The sequence below is a fragment of the Orycteropus afer genome, unplaced genomic scaffold (assembly GCF_000298275.1).
Source record: "Orycteropus afer afer isolate SDZICR_OR568_19922 unplaced genomic scaffold, OryAfe1.0 scaffold00009, whole genome shotgun sequence".
NCBI lineage: Eukaryota > Metazoa > Chordata > Mammalia > Tubulidentata > Orycteropodidae > Orycteropus > Orycteropus afer.
This window is the reverse complement of record NW_006921596.1, coordinates 4,566,639-4,583,419: the sequence shown is the minus strand read 5'-3', so window position 1 is coordinate 4,583,419 and position 16,781 is coordinate 4,566,639.

Genomic DNA, 16,781 nt, shown 5'->3' with positions numbered 1-16,781 from the left:
CTGGCGGTTCAAACCCACCAGCCACTCCTCGGAAGGAAGGTTGGGCAATCCTACTTCCGTAGTGATACTGCCTCGGAAACCCAAGGAGGGGTCGTTATGAGTCAGGTATGACTCGACGGCACATAACAACAACAACAACACAGTTAGTCAGCTAGCTGTAGTTGACTCAACTTTGACTCATGGCCACCTTCTACATAACAGAAGCGAGTGTTGCCTGGTCTTATGTCATCTTCCCAATCAGTGTCATGTTTAATTCCATTATGGCAGCCTCTGTGCCAGTCTATCTCACCAACAGTCTTCTTCACCCTCACTGGCCCATGACATCCTCCTGCAGCAATCGATCCCTTCTGATCATGTGTCCAAAGCAAGCCAGCAGGACAATGTTCTGTTGTGAGCCATAAGGTTTTCATTGGTTAATTTTCAGAAATAAATCTCTGTCTTCATCTGGAAGCTCCGCTGAAACCTGTTCACTGTAGAAGACCTGCTGGGTTTCAAAATGCTGGTGACATAGCTTCCAGAATTACAGCAGCACAGAAGTCACCACAGTACAACAACTGACAGACGGATGGTAGACCACTAAAGTAAACACGAAAAAATGAGAGGCTCCCATTACAGAGAATACACTTGCTCTATGCACTGCCCTCCAAAGACATTATTGCAATTCTCATAGCAGGACACTGATGAAGAACTGTCCCCTGTTCCCATTTAAGCTCAAAGGTACTTGAGTGCTATTTCCCAAGGGAACAGTGTCTTCTGCTTTTTAATATTATTTGTTTCTTATTCAACCTCCTGGCTCCTGACCCTGACCTGTATGGTGTAATTTAGCTGCTTGGTACCTGTTAGATTCCGAGCACCCTGCCAGGCACTGGGGATAAAGAAAAGAATAATCCACAACCTCCATTCTTAAGGAAACCCTGTTTGGGAAGAGAGAAGCCATGTTCTCTGTGAGAGCAAAGGTTATGTCTGTCATATTCTAAACGGTGTGTGTAGGGGGTAGAGGGAAATGAGGGTAGATTTGCCAACTAAGTGATGGACCAGGAGCTAGAACATAAGTGTTTTGACCCTATTTGTCCTTTCCAGACACTGAACCACCTTGTGTTTGAAATCCAGAACAAAAATATTCTCTGAGCATTTTGCATTCTAACCTGACTCCAGGGCCAGTTAGGTCTTCTGAAAGCACCAGGGGTGCTAAAAGCACCAGGGACCCAGGATTGAGGGTCCTGGTGATCCTGCCCCATGGCTCAGGAGGTCTCTGCTTTCCATGGTGTTGGCACTGGCTGGTCTGTAGGAGGTGGATGCACTGAAAACAACTCCCCAGTGCAGGGATTTGATCTCCTCAGACGGTGGATATCACGAGAGTGCTGGAGATGGCACACATTTTAAACCAGCAAATTTTACCAGTAACTCTCCTCCTTTGAGTGTGATGTTGACACCCTGTATTGGTGACAATTCTCCCAGGGAGGATGGAAGCAGGTCACCTGGAAAGTGGTGGTCATTGAGGTGCTGGACTGGGCTTCCCTTCTGGCTGACACATTGCAGAGTACACACCTGTAACTGCCACCAAGCTCCCAGCCAGCCCTGTGACCCCCTGCATGTAGAGGAGGTGGGAGATGAAATCTCCTGTCATTAAGCACCAGGAGCTCCAGGGCAAGATGCCTTCAGGGAGTAGATAGAGAACCCAGACTTGCTGGAGCAGAAATGCATCTCTGTTCCTGGCTTCTTGTAGCAAGCTCCCCTCCCCAGCCCCAAAGTCCCGGCAGCTAGTAGGCATCCCCACCCAGCTCAGTAGCTGGCCATTCGGGCTCTTCTGATATATCTCTAACACAATGACTGAGGTCGCAGGGACAGTTGATGTCTTTATTTGCCATGCACTTGTGATTGATAGTCATAAAAGTTTTCATTCACAGAAATTAGCTATGCTCTGTGCTTGAGTTATCAGGAGAGCAGATCCGCCACTCCCACAAAGGCTGCATTCAGTGTGTTGGGTCTTCAGCTGTGGGCCAATCATCTTTCACACTTAGCTATGCAGGGGAAGGGGAGTGACGCTGTTCCTTCCAGCCTCATCACCCCAGAATGCTTCCCCACAGGCTGAATTGAAGCCAATTGGAAGGGACCCCTCTTTTATTTAAGTGCTTTGGAATGGAAGCCACCAGAATCCAGGCCCTCTCTGCTGAGCTCTGGGCTGCCTCTCCAGAGCTATTAGTCATCTAAATTGACGGCAGATCTATAACTGGCACAGCAGCTTCTATCTGAGTTATGCTGTATTTATTCAGTAAATGTTCTGTAAAATCATATTATGAAATCAAAACAAGATCTTAATAAATCACAGCATATGAGATTTACCAACAGTATTGGGAAGCCATTTCTGAGGGCAGAAACTATGCCCATTTCCCAAAGGTGGGCCTTGCCTGGCACCACAGAATGCTGCTCCCCAAGCCCTTGAGTGACTGAGTTCTGTAGCTCCACAGCTCAGCAAGGGCTGTTCTGGGTCTTGGTGGTATTGATTCATGTTGTGAAATGTTCCTTAAATAGCATTTGTTGTCAAGCTTTCAACCCTGCTCCGAAGTAAGTCTACCTCCTGCCCATATCCTCATGCCCACTGTTCCTACTTTATATCAAAAGCTCAGAAACCATGGCCTGGGTTATTGCAGCAGCCTCTTTCCTAATCTCCCGTCAAGAAATCACACTTGCTCTGATAAATTGTACACCCACTGCTGTAAGATTACGATTTCCTATGGCTCCCTGGGCCAAACGCTCTCCTTCTGTCCCTCTCAGTCTCTTCCCACCCTCTCCACTTGCCTCTGTGTCCCGATGTTCTGGTCTACATGGGCACATCAGAGGTCTCCCTTGTCTTTTGGTTGTGGGTTGGATTTGGCCAACTGAGGGGGAGGGAGTTATGGGGGTTGACAGAGGTTAGAGTGAGGGAGGGGAATGAGGTCATGGTATTTATTCTGACACTGCTTTTCTGGTAGGTTATCTCAGGCTGGTTGTCTCTCTCAGAGAAGGACCGAACTCCGCTCCATGACACTCTCCTTGTGGATTCTGGAAATAACTGCCTTCCTACCTTCTTTTGGGCCTAGGACTGTCACTAGACCCAGATTATGACACTATCCATGGAGTTGCTGAACACTCAAGCCACACCTTTGTTAATGATCCTTTTATGAAATCATCTTATTATTATTATAATTTCAATACACAATCCTTTTCCTGTCAACCATGGACTGATACACATACTTTCCTAAAGCCGTCTTGGGCTTCTCATTCATTATACTCAGAGAATCCCCTTCACTATTCCTACCAACATGTATCCTTTTCACAATGTTTGCCACGTCCTTGAATCATACACAACATTATTTAATATTCCTTTTTGCATCTACTCTCTTTTTACTATAATAAATTTATTTTAAAGAAAAACTACTAATATATACAAAAAAAAAAAAACATCATTTGGTATAAATAAAATATAACCATAGCATAAATGTGAAATATACAAAACAGTGTTATTGAATTCTTCTTATTTCTTAGCTTAAGACTCTAAATTTGAGCCTGCTGTTGTTTTGGTAAAAAGGAAGACTAACAAATAGAACAATATTAAAGTCACCCCCTTTGGTATAAAAAGGGACTGGAGTGGATTATAGAATGTGAAAATTACCAACTTTTCAATTCTGTGATCCCTTACCTTGTGTCCACAAACCCTCAAAAATCCCATCCCATCCCATCAGTGGTCGTTCCCGCTTTGGGAAACAGTGGGTATTAGAGAAAGCATAATCCCTGTGTTGGGCATTCAAGGCCCTCCCTGCTCTGACTGAACCAACCTTTTTCCACCACGACCCACCAGACCCTCTAAGCGTCCTGTTAAACTGACAGTCTCCATATCCCCTTCCGCTTTCCTTCCTCATTGCATTGTTGCCTGGTTACAATGAAATTGTAGTTATTCATCCTGCAGGGCCTAGTCCGGGCCTCACCATCTCCCTCAAGCTTCTTTTGCTTCCCAGGCAACCTCTGGCTGCCCTGTGTTTAAAGAGTGCTTTTTCTGCCCTTTTCTCTTGCAGCCTAAATCTATCTACCTTGGGCTAGGGTTATCTAGGTGCTTACCTACTCTCACCAATAATGTCACAACTATAACCTGGGTGAAAGAACAGCAGGCAAAGTTGGAAATTGAGTCAATTGTAGCTGCAACTAGCTGGTAAATAGATTCTGTTTTCCTTGGCTGGCAAAACAAACCACCAAGACCTTTGCCTGAATTCTCCAGAAAAACCCACTTCTGAGACACAGCTCTGCATGTTGAAAATTATAGAACGCCCAGTCATTATTTTGGTAAATTTCTTGTAATTCTTTGAGAAATATCAGACAACAAATCTAGGATGAGGGCTTGATAAGGAGCTCCCAGGGCTGAGATTTAGTCTTCCAGCAATGATCTTCCACATAAATGTGGCTCTGGGCTTCAGAGCCTCTGCTGATCAACATAAAACCCATCACTGAGATACTTTCCATCTGAAGACAGCAGAGTGAAGGGCTCTAGAACCCCAGTGCCCGCATTCAAATCTTGGCTCAACCCCTTACAAATTGCATGATCCTTGGAAAGTTCCCTAAACTCTGTGGATTTCAGTTTTCTCAACTATAAAATGGGCATAGTAAAAATACTTATTAGGTGAGAATTAAATAATTTATTGCATACAGAATGTTTAGGAGGTGCTCTGATGGCGTAGTGCTAAGGCATTTGACTGCTAACCAGAAGGCTAGTGGTTCAAACCCACCAGCCACTCCTCAGAAGGAAGACTAGGCAATCTACTTCAGTAGTGATACTGCCTTGGAAACCCAAGGAGGGGTCACTATGAGTCAGATCCAACTCAACGGCAGTGATTTTGGTTTTTGGTTTTTAGAGTGCTTAGGATAGAGTCTGGCACATGGTATGCATTCTATGTTTATCAGTTGGAAGAGGAAGAGAAGGTACGGAGGAGGAGCAAAAGAAGGAAGGCCCACCAAGCACCAATGTCTCCCACCTTGATGGGTAAGCCTACATCTACCCAGAAGATTGACTCCTGGAGTGTCAGAGCTGATTTCTCAGGAAGGCAGAGAGCTCCTGTGGACCCTGGGTGTCATAGTTCTATCCAGAAACCACATATCTTTACCAAACCAAAAAAAGAAAAAAACCCAAACTCACTGCTGTCGAGTAGGATCTGACTCATAGCGACCCGTCTTTGAGTTTCCAAGGCAGTATGTCTATGGAAGTAGATTGCCCAATCTTTCTTCCAAGGAGTGGTTGGTGGATTTGAGCTGCCATCCTTCTGGTTAGCAGTCAGATGCCTTAGGCACTACCCAACCAGAGCACAGTCAGAAACTGAGGTGCCCAGCTCAAAGATGGCAGCTGACTCTGTAGCTACCAATAATCCAACTCCTTGCATCAGACTTCTGAAAGGGCTCACTATGTCACTTACAAGTCCCCCATTCCAGAGCTTCGACCAATGATTTTTCCTGTTTCAATTATCATCCTAGTACCCCCACATTATACAAATTTGTGTCTGTTCCCATTTTGCTGCATTGGCCATAACTGAACTTGTTCTAACTAGTTCAAAACCCTGAATAATTAGAGATGACCAAGGGAGGAAGTTACTAGTACCCCTGGGCTGGTGATGAAACAGCAGAGGCACAGTTCCTGGAGTTCAGGGGCCCAGGTCACCTAGTAGAAGCTCAAACAGTAGGAGGCCTGTTGAGCAGGATGGAGCTACTCTTGCCAAGGCAAAGAGATAGGAGGAGAATTACCCTGGCTTTTCTCTTCTTTCACTCCAAAATGTTACTGTTGTTGTTGTTATGTGCCGTCGAGTCGGACCTAAATCATAACGACCCCTCCTTGGGTTTCCAAGGCAGTATCACTACGGAAGTAGATTGCCCCATCTTCCTTCCAAGGAGTGGCTAATGGGTTTGAACCGCCAGCCTTCTGGTTAACAGTCAAGTGTCATAGGCACTATGCTACCAGAGCTCCCAAAATGTTATTAGAGTCTCCTTCTAATGAAGGCCAGCTGACCTAGGAACCTGGGGACTGATATTCCACAGCGACTCATCTTGCAAGCCCAGCCCAGGCAGCAGGTGTCAGCTCCCTTTCTACAGAGCCAAGCAGGGAAGAGCAAGAAATGTCTCTGAGAGCAAGAATGGCCTGACCATACAACCTCTGTGATAATGGGAATGGAACCTTTAGACTAATTGCATCCCAGGCTGATAGCAGCATGTCTGTGCTGTGGGGCTGTGTGGGAAGGAAAGGATAGGGAATGGGAGGAACTGGCACCTGAGGCATCCTAGGTGAATTCAGGGAGTCAGTGGGAAGTTTCATGTGGCATCTGATGGCCTAAGAATTCTTTCAACTGCATGTCAGCCATTTCTGCAGCTTACAGAGGCAACAGCTCCTCTGTTTAAATTTGCTGCATCTCCAATGTTTATATCCTCAGGTTGATGTTGAAAGAAACCCAAGATATTGGTTTAATGAGGAAAGAAGAGGCATAGTCCAGTGTGTTTTATATCATCCAATTAAAAAGAAAAAAGTGTAAGCACAGAAGGAACTCAAGAAATATTCTACAAAATCTTAGTAGTAGTTATCACTCCAGGATGTCTGCAATTGAGTGTGTCCATTCTAAAGTGGGTGGTGAGGCAGGAGTAGGGCAGACAGGTGTTTCCTTTACACAAATATTTAACACTCTTCTCAGGAGTCAAGTCAAAGCTCCGTCTATAGCCTTTTCTCATATTGCTCATCTCTTAAGAGTACTGAATTATACTGAGAATTCATTTTTTCCAAAGTAAATCAAAGTCACAATATTATGAGACCCTCATTCTAAAGTGCCTTGCTGATGAGAGAGTTGCATCTACTAGCAGTGTGGAATGAGGTGAAGGAACACAGGAAAATGGAGGAAGGTTGGAGACTCTCTCATGTTACCGTGAAAGTGGGATATTGACTGATGCTGGATAAGATGTTACAAATCAGTAGCCATAGGCTCAGTTCCAGCTCACAGAGACCCCATGTGTGTCAGAGTAGAATTGTGCTCCACAGGGTTTTCAATGGCTAATTTTTCAGAAGCAGATTGCCAGGCCTTTCTTCCAAGTCGCCTCTGGGTGGGATCAAACCTCCAAACTTTTGGTTAGCATCTGAGCATATTAACCATTTGCACCACCCAGGGACTCCAAAAGAGACACTAGGACTGAGAAAATGTTACAAGAAGGAAAAATGGCTGAGTGGCCTCTAAAGGTCACAAGCTCTGGTCAGCTGGTCCACAGCAAGCCCTGGGGTGGGGGTAGAGGGCTGAACCCTCACTAAAGTTGTCACCATACTCTGTAAGAAGCTTCTTTCCAACCCAGGTCTTTGAGAAACATGTCTTATTCAAAAGAACAGTGGGAACACAGGATCCCTTTGTAGCTGAATTTTGCTGGACTACACCTTCGGTAGTGAGAGGACCTGTAGTCCTCTGAGGTATCAGACTTTAGGAGAGGATGTGACATATCAGCATGCAGAGCAGCCATTTAATGGTGTCTGTCCCTGGATGGTGCAAACAGTTCATGTGTTCAGCTGCTAATCAAAAGGCTGAAGGTTCAAGTCCACCAAGTGGGGCCTTGTAAGAAAGGCCCGGCAATCTACTTATGAAAGATTAGCCATTAAATACCTCACGGAGCACAGTTCCACTTTGACACACAAGAGGTTGCAGGAGTCAGAAATGACTCAATGCCAACTTCAAAAAGCATAGTCAAATTCATATAATTTGAGGAGATTTATATAAAGAGAAAGAAGCTCTCAAGGAACAGTGTCTAAGGCATTTGACTGCTAACCAGGAGGTCGATGGTTCAAACCCACCAGCCACTCCTCGGAAGGAAGACAAGGTACTCTACTTCCATAAAGACTTACCACCTTGGAAACCCACTGGGGGTCACTATGAATTGGAATCTTCTTGATGCCAGTGGGTTTATATAAAAGAGGAAAATTACACAAGTCTGGGCAGATGTGGGGAAAACTCAAGGGAACCCAAATTACTAGTCATAGAGTGATCACCACCCCTAGGTCAAAAGGGACAAAAGGAGGGTGGTTAAAGAACGCAGGGGTGCAGGCTTCCTGAGGGCAGCATGGACTTTTTCTTAAGGGGCAGAGACATTCCAAGGCAACCCTGTGGGGAGGGAACCTCACTCTCCTTCTTCTCTCCAGTTTTCTGCTGGAGTTCTTCACTGGCTGAATTTAACTCAATGCCAGAAGACAGGGACCTGTTGATGGAGTAGACCTGATGTCCAGCCTGCTGGATCAGGGGCAAGGTAGAGAAGAGTGAAGAGTGGACATTTATAATCCTGGGAAGGTGGTGGCACCCCTGACCAAGAAAGGGAATATGGACAGATTTGTAGCTATGGAGGAAAACATGATTAATACAAAATGATTGATACAAGATACAGAGAAAGGAGTTAATGAAGATTTCATGATGACATAGCATTTGGGCTAAGTTTGGAAAAATAAAACTGACAACCACAAAGGCTACTATAAGGAAATGGGAAAGAGAAATTCAAGAAAAATAAAAACAAACCACTTGTGGAGTCAGTTCTGATTCATAGGTGACTCCCTGTATGTCAGTAGAACCACCCTCCACAGGGTTGTTTTGTTTGATTTTTTTTCTTTAAATTGTGATTTGGGTAAAAGTTTACAAAGCAAATTCATTTTCCATACAGCAGTTCATACACATTTTGTTTCATAACACTGACTACAGTTCCCCGCAGTGTAATAGCTCTTTTCCCACTTCCTTCCGTGGTTACCTCTTCCTTGTGTCCTTCCCTCCCATGCACTCCTGCTCCCTAAGTTGTCTCCCTGTGCAAACACTGCCCTTCTGTTCTCCCATGATTGAGTGCTCCAAGGAGTGTATCTACCTGATGTAAATGTTCATCCCATATGCCTGTCTGTTGTTTGACTGGAAGCCACAGGAGTGAATTCAATTCCAGACCTGAAGGGCAACTAGGGGCCATAGTCTCAGGGGTCTCACCAGGTTCAATCAGACCAGAAAACTTGGTATATTTTTTTTATGATTTTGAGTTTTGTTCCACATTGTTCTCCCACTCTATCTAGCATCTCCTGCACTGATCCCCCTCCAAGTATTTGACAGTGGTAGCCGGGTACCATCTAGTTCTTCTGGTCTCATGGTCATATAGCCTGAGGATCACATGGTCTACCAGTCCCTTGGACCAATTGTTTCCATGCATCTTGCTTTTCTTCATTCTTCTTTGCTCTGGACAAGAAAAGACCCATCATTGCATCTAGATGGCCACTTGCAAGCTTTTAAGATCCCCGTCACTACTCACCAGAGTGTAGAACAATGTTTTTGTGTAGTATTTTATGCCAATTAAGCTTGATGTCCTCTGTGACCATGGTTCTGAGCCCACAGGTCCAACTACTCACTCCCTTAGGGTAGCTTGCTGTGGCCAAGAAGCCACCACAACTTTGTCCCTTGTCAGTTCTATTATACAACCGTACATTTTTATAGCACATACAAATATGTATGTAGAAACATTGTCTGTCAACCCTATACATGGTCATGGGCACGTTCCCCCTGCCTGGACATACCTGATCATTCAGCTTTTCCACCCATCTGTCTACCTGTAGAGCAAATGAAGACCTCCATAGGGTGTTCATTGGCTGATTATTCAGAAGTGGATGGCCAGGCATTTCTCTGTAAGTGCCTGTGAGTGAGTTCCATTGTGATAGTTGAATGCTGCTTAGGGATTCCTTATGTCTGGGCAAAAGCATGGGGGGGTAAAAAAGCAAGGTGTATTTGGGGACTATAACCCTTGGAGTAGGGAGTGGAGGTTGGGAGGTGAAGAAAGCACAGAATTGTTCCTGACAGAAGGCTGGTACTTTCAACCTCAAGGTGAGATTGGAAATCTCTTCTACGTGTGGTTTACATCTAGTTAAATAGGAGGGAAATATCAGTGTTTCCGGAGGTGGAGCAATTATACTTGTGCTTTGGGGAAAATTCACACATATTCCATTTCCTGTGGAATGGGTTCCTGGCCATTTAAGGTGGGCATGCAGGGAGATGCAAAGGAAGAAATGGCCGTGCATGTCTCCATCAGCCTGTGCACTTCCCAGGCTCCTGAGGGCAGTGCTTTCATTTATCATTAGTCATGAACACTTAGAAGCAGAAAATCAGAATTCACCTTGCCTCCTGAATTTGTGATTATCTGCTGGGCTCTGAAAGACCTTGTCTTTACCCAGGTCTTCTCTCCAAATATTTTCTTCTCTCATTCTCTTCCACATTTTCCTTCTCTCTTTCTTATGTTTTTCTTTAATTTGTGTTCTCCTTCTCATTTTAGCCTCAGGCAGCTTGTTGTGATGGCAATCTTTTGAAAGCACAGCTCTGCTCGTACCTCTCCTCAGTTCTATTTTCACTCTGCTTGGAAAAGCAGTTTGGCAGCACCTAGCATATTGTACCTACAAACTGCACATTGCAGTCACTGCAATTTCCTTCTGGACCAACTCCTTGTGAAACACAGAAGGCCTTTCTCTTACTTGCTCCAACCCTTCTTTCTAGTCTCCTTTTCCATCACCTTGTCTCACTTGGGCACATCAGACCCATCAAACTAACCTATAACCCCCCAGTACACCTTGTATTTCACCCCTTTGTGCTTCTGCACAAATATTTCCTTGCACTGAGTTTGCTGTTGATTTTGCCCTCCCAAACCTAGTCTGAATGCTATTTCCACTGTGAAATCTTCACTTCATCTTTTCTTGGGGTATTTTGTATTAATCATGTTTTTTTTTCCATATCTGCAATTCTGTTCATATTTCTTATCCTAGTGAGGGGTGTATGGCTACCTTGCAGGATTCTGAACCAGAAAATGAAAATGCGGAACTATCTTCGCCTGGTCTCTCTTCCTCCCTTCATGTAATCAGCCCCCTAGATCTGGCTGATGGAGCCCTCCAAGTATTTCTCAAATCTATTCCTCTCTCCTTCCTCCTGCCACTGCCCTACTTCAGCTGCTTGTCATTTCTCTTCTGGACCATTTCAACAGCGTTATAATTGGTTTCCATGCCTCCAGTCTTTCTCCTCTCCAATCCATTTTCCACTCTACAGTCAGAGTGATTTGTCTAAAACACCATCTGACCTTGTCCCTTGTCCTCTGCTTAAAACCCCTTCACCTGCAAAAGAAAGGCCAAGGTCTGTAATTCAAGTGTGGGGCACAGCCTAGCTCTCTAGTCACATTGCTTGACATTTCCCCCGTTCTGCTTCTCCCTCCTGAGATGCTGTGTCCAGCTCAAACCGGAACACATCAAGTGTCTCTGTCCCCTTGGCATATGCCGTTCCCTTTGCATAAAGTGCCTCCTGGGTACGGGCATTCCTCCATACCTATCAAGGGCACACGCATACAAACACACATATACACACACACACATACAGAGTCATATCTGGTTGGTGAACTCCTTCTCAGCCTTTGAAACTCACTTCTACTCATGTTCCACTCTGGAAAGCAATTTGGCAGCATCAAGAATAGGGGTCTGTAACAAATCTAGGCTAACTGCTGTTTTTGTTTCAAATACAGTTGTATTAGCACACAGCCAGCAGCATTCATTTATATATTGCCTGTGGTTGCTTCCACACTACGATGGTAGAGTTGAGCAGTTGCAACAGAGACTGTAAATATTTACTACATAGTCCCTTGCAGGGAAAATTGCCAAGCCCTGATCTAGCACACTGCAGCTACACATAATTTCATGATTCAGCCATTCCACATATATTTGTTTTTAGCTGTGGTTGATGGGCCCCTGACTTAGGAAGACTTCATGCACAAAGAAAGGAAACACTGCCTGGTCCTGTGCCAGCCCCATGGCTGGTTATAGATTAGACCACTGTGATCCATAGGGCTTTCATTGGCTGATTTTTGGAAAGAGATCACCAGGCCTTTGTTTTCAGTCTATCTTTGTCTGGAAGCTCTGCTGAAACCTGTTCAACATCCAGGTATTGACTGGGAATCAAAGCTGGGTGTCCTTCTAGAAGGGGAGAAGTCTAGCCCTGAACCACCACTGCCCCATAGTCCATATATGTGTACATGTATATACATCTGAAGAAATCTGAGAAACTTAATTTTGAGTCAGAGCAGTTGCACAGTGGGATAAAATTTATGTACATACAAATCAATACCTGTATATTCAAATATACATATAACATAGACTCTTACAAATAGATTGGAAAGATACACACTAAGTGCTTGACAAAGACTGGCTCTGGGAAAGGGAAAGAACTTGGGCTGGTTATCAATAAGCTTTAGCTTTATTTTTAATTTACTCCTTTTAAAAAAGACTGGATGCAGATATGAGAACATATTAATAACTGATCCTGCTGGTAGTGGAAGTAAAGACCTTTATTATTTTAGTTTGTATTACAATGCTTTCAGAGTTCTGAACATAAAACATGAAAACACAACCCTCTTCAGAGATCACCTCCCTAAAAGCCTTCCTCATCCTCTAATTTCCAAGTAGAGCTAATGGCCCCATCTCCATACTACCTCTGTTCCTGACACACGCTTTGAAATACAGTGTGATTAAAGCAATTCGTAATACAGTCACCTGGATGTTTGTCTTCCTCACTAGGACATGAGCTCACTGAAGACAAGGACCATTTTGGATTCATGCCATAGTGGGTGTCAAGAAATGTTTGAAATAATTTGTATTGAACTTTCTCATGGTGATAACCAAATTTTATTTTAACTAATACTTTTTTTTTTCTCTTATAAATCCCGAATTAGCCAAGAGCTGCTTGCGAGCAGGGATTGTGTCTCATGGCCTCTGAGTCTCTGGTGGCTGGTGCCCAGTTGTCACTCGAGGAAGGTATGGTTGAGGGGCCAGGATCCTGGCCTTGTTCAGCACAGCCATGGCCCGTGCAGGCAGGAAAAATGAGCCCAGTTTTAACTTCTGTAACTGAGCAATGTGGGGGAGTGAGAAGCCCAAAGTGATTTGTAGACTGAAAACATGGGACTTGGAGAAAAAGTTAGAGGAGATGAGATTGTTTTTACCCAAAGCAGAGTCTAAGAGGCATGTGTATAGATCATCTATGCCACACGCCCTTTATTTTTCCCCTACTCTGGCCACTGTTTCTGTTTTCTCTATGGGCTCCGTACATCGCCATTAACCATTAACATTAAGCAGCAGTTCTCAAAGCTTAATCTCCACGTTAGCAGCATTGCATCACCTGGGAACCTGTTCGAAATGCAAATGCTTGGGCCCCACCCATGGCCTCTCCTGGATGAGAGTCTCAGGCCTGGGGCCCAGCAATCTGTGTTTCCTCACGCTCCGCAGGTGATTCTGATGCACCTTCACATCTAAGAAACGCCTCTGTACAATTTGGTCATGGATCTGCCCTCGTCACTTACTACTCTTGTGTCTTAAAAAAGAAAAAAAATCAATTGCTACTGAGTCAACTCTAACCCATGGCAACCCCTCATGTGTCCGAGTACAACTGTGCTCCACAGGGTTTTAATGACTGATTTTTTGGAAGTAGATTGTCAGTCTTTTCTTCTAAGGCACCCATGGGTAGACTCGAACCTCCAACCTTTGGTTCAGCAGCCAGATGTGTTAACCATTGTCCCGCCCAGGGACTCCTCTTGTCTCTTACCTCAGGCCAATTCACATTCTTCCCTGGCATCCATCATAGCCTACAAACTGAAGATTGCTAAATTCATACCCCGACACACTCATTCCTGAACCTGTGCCTGCCTGTGCCTGTAGCTCTCCACTTAACATCTAGCTTAGATTTCCCAAAGTCCCTGCCCACCACATGCCTGGCCCAGATCTGGCCCTTGATGTAATTGGGTGATACCATCATCCATCAAAAAGAAGAATCCAGACACCTCTTCCATTTTATCACACTGCTCCCTTCCCTTATTAACTCACCACCAACCTCAGGGAATTTTACCTTCTGTCATTTCCACTCATACCCACAATGACAGCTCACTACTGTCAGAGGATCTTTAAATATGCAAAGTGGGTCCTGTCCTTCCACTTAACGTGATCCTATTTGACATTGCATGCTCTGGCCCTGCTACCCCTGGCCCTACCTGGCAATAGCCTCCCCCTTGTTGCTCTCTGAAACTCAGCAACTCAATTTCTCCAATAGGCCCTGCTCGTGTCTCTCACAGGGTCTCTGCAGGAATCTCCCATCCCCAGAATTATCTCCTTTTCCCATCATATCCTTACCTACTTTTATTCCAACTTCCTTTTATATCTCAGCTTTTGGGATCACTACCTCAGGGAGTTTTCTTGTCTAGGTATGCAATCTATGTTAGTTTTCTACTGCTACATAACAAGTTATCACAAACCCAGTGGCCTACAAAAACATTTGCTTATTAGCTCATTCATATATTGGTTAGAAGTCTGGGAACAAGGTGACTGCATTCTCAGTTCAAGGTTTCACAGACTAAACTCAAGATAATGTGTTTTCTGGAAGTTTTGAGGAAGAATCTGCTTCTATGCTCAGTCAGGTTTTAGACTAATTCAATTCTTTGAGGTTGCAGGAGTGAGATCCCTGTGTTCTTGCTAGCTGTCTGTTGGGGCCACTCTCATCACCTGGGAACCTATTAAAAGTGCAAATCCTAAAGGTCATCCTCATCCCTTGTCTTGTGACCCCTCCATCTTCAAAGTCAGCCCAAAGAATAGCCCTCACATCTTATTCCTCTCAGATTTTAAATCTCTTTCTCCAAGTTTCTTTTAAAGGGTTACCTGACTAAGTCAGGCCCACCCCCAAACCAAAATCCAAACCAATTGCCATCAAGTCAACTTTGACTCATAGTGATTCCATGTATGGCAAAATAGAACTGTGCTCCATGGGGTTTTCAGGGGCTGTGATCCTTCCGAAGTAGATCACCAGGCATTTCTTCTGAGGCAGCTTTGGGTAGATTTGAACTGTCAACTTTTCAATTTGAAGTGGAGTGCTTAAACATTTGTATCAGATCTGCCCAGCATTTTATCTTAGATCAACTGATTGGGACTTTAATTACATCTGCCAAAACCCTTCACAACAGCACATTGATCCTTGTTTGATTAAATGACTTGGAGAAGGTGTGTATGCCAGGCAGGAGGGATCTTGCTGGCCACCTGAGAGTTTTGCCTACCACACAGTCCTCTGACACATGTCCCATGTCAGTCTCCTCCACTGAGTTTCTACATTATCTCTCACTGAGCAGTCTTCACCCACATTGGGCCTCATGTTCCTGTCTCTGTGCTTTTGCCCACACTGACACCTCTGCCTGTGCAGGGAAAACACTAGGCATACCTGAAGGTGTCGATGGTCCTGATAAGTCACTGCAGTGGCTTCTCAGGCTGTCTTATTGACCATTGTTTTTGTGAGCATGCCTGGCTATAAGCTGGGCCTTGAAACAGCCCGAGATTTTACAAGGACACTGTTGAGGTTCCCTAGTGCCGCTCTGACAGGAAATATACCACAAATGGGATAACCTTAACAAACAGGAGTTTATTGGTACAATTTGGAGGCTTTAAGTCCAAGTTCAAAGTGCCAGGCTCTAGGGGCTGGGTGAAAGCCCCTCAACCTTGGGGTCCAGCTCTGCCTCCTGTTCCCGGCCCACTGGAGCAAGAGGGGTTTCTTCACTCAGACATCTGCTGGCTGCTGAGGCTGTGAAGCCCCAAGATTGACAAGTAAATAGGCACAGTCCCGATGTTACCAAACCACACGGCAGGCCATTAACTTAAGTCCATTGTAAGTCCCAAGGTCAGGAGAGCATGATAGGCTGCTGAGCAATGACATGGCTACATACAGGGCAAGTGTGCCAAAAGCTAGAGACCATTCTCAAAGCTTCTCCTTAAATACAGGAAGCAGACCACATCCCAAAGGCAACTATTCTGCTGCTTGTAGATGTCACCATGGAACTGATTGCCAGTCTCATCATGCAGAATAACTACCACCAACTGCCCAGCCACTCAACAAGGCCCAGCCAAGTTGACACAAAAACATAACCACCACAGACACCTAGACTCAAAAGTTCTTATTCCTGGAATGTGGGTGTGTGGGAATGAGAGTCAAAAGTCATGTGAGTCCTGGCAAAGTGTCCCATTGCCTGTAATTTTAAGGCGGTGCCTTTTCTCTCTCTCTCTCTCGTCTGTCCAGCCTGCCACCCCTGGACTCCCTGTAAGTAAGTCCCAGTGAATTCATGTCACAGAGCACAACTCTGGGTCATTTCTTTGGTCTCTTGGCCCTTTGTGCAAATACTGCCCTGACTTCACTGGGGATCTCCCCTCACAGCCTGGAATGTCCTTCCCTCTCATCTTCCCATGAGATTATGCCACGCTCCTCCCTTTTTGCATCTTGGTACTGTGCACTAACATTGGGCAGCTTGGAGTCATTGTTGCTAAGCTCATCAGCCCTCGTTAGCCTGGGAGCTGGTGGAGGGCAGAGATGGTAGCTCATTACACAGTGAACTACAGGGACCTGAAAACAGAGGTATCCAGATTGACTACTAAGAGGAGACAAGAAGGCAAGTGAAGATGAGAGGGGGTAAAAGTAAGGGGTGGGGGGAGCTGATAAAGGAAAAAGACCCCCCCTGGGAGGCTGAGCTCCCTCCACGACCCCAGCCTCATCTGTGTACAAAACATAGCTGAAGTCATGTTTTCTTACCTTGGGCCACTGAAACTACTGATGTGGGTAAAATTCCTAGGGTGAGACGAGGGACCCAGCTCTTACCGTGGAGACCAACCCATCCTTTCCTGGGGCTCATTAATTATCTCACAAAGGAGTCAGGCAGTCAGCAGAAAATATACAGGTTTG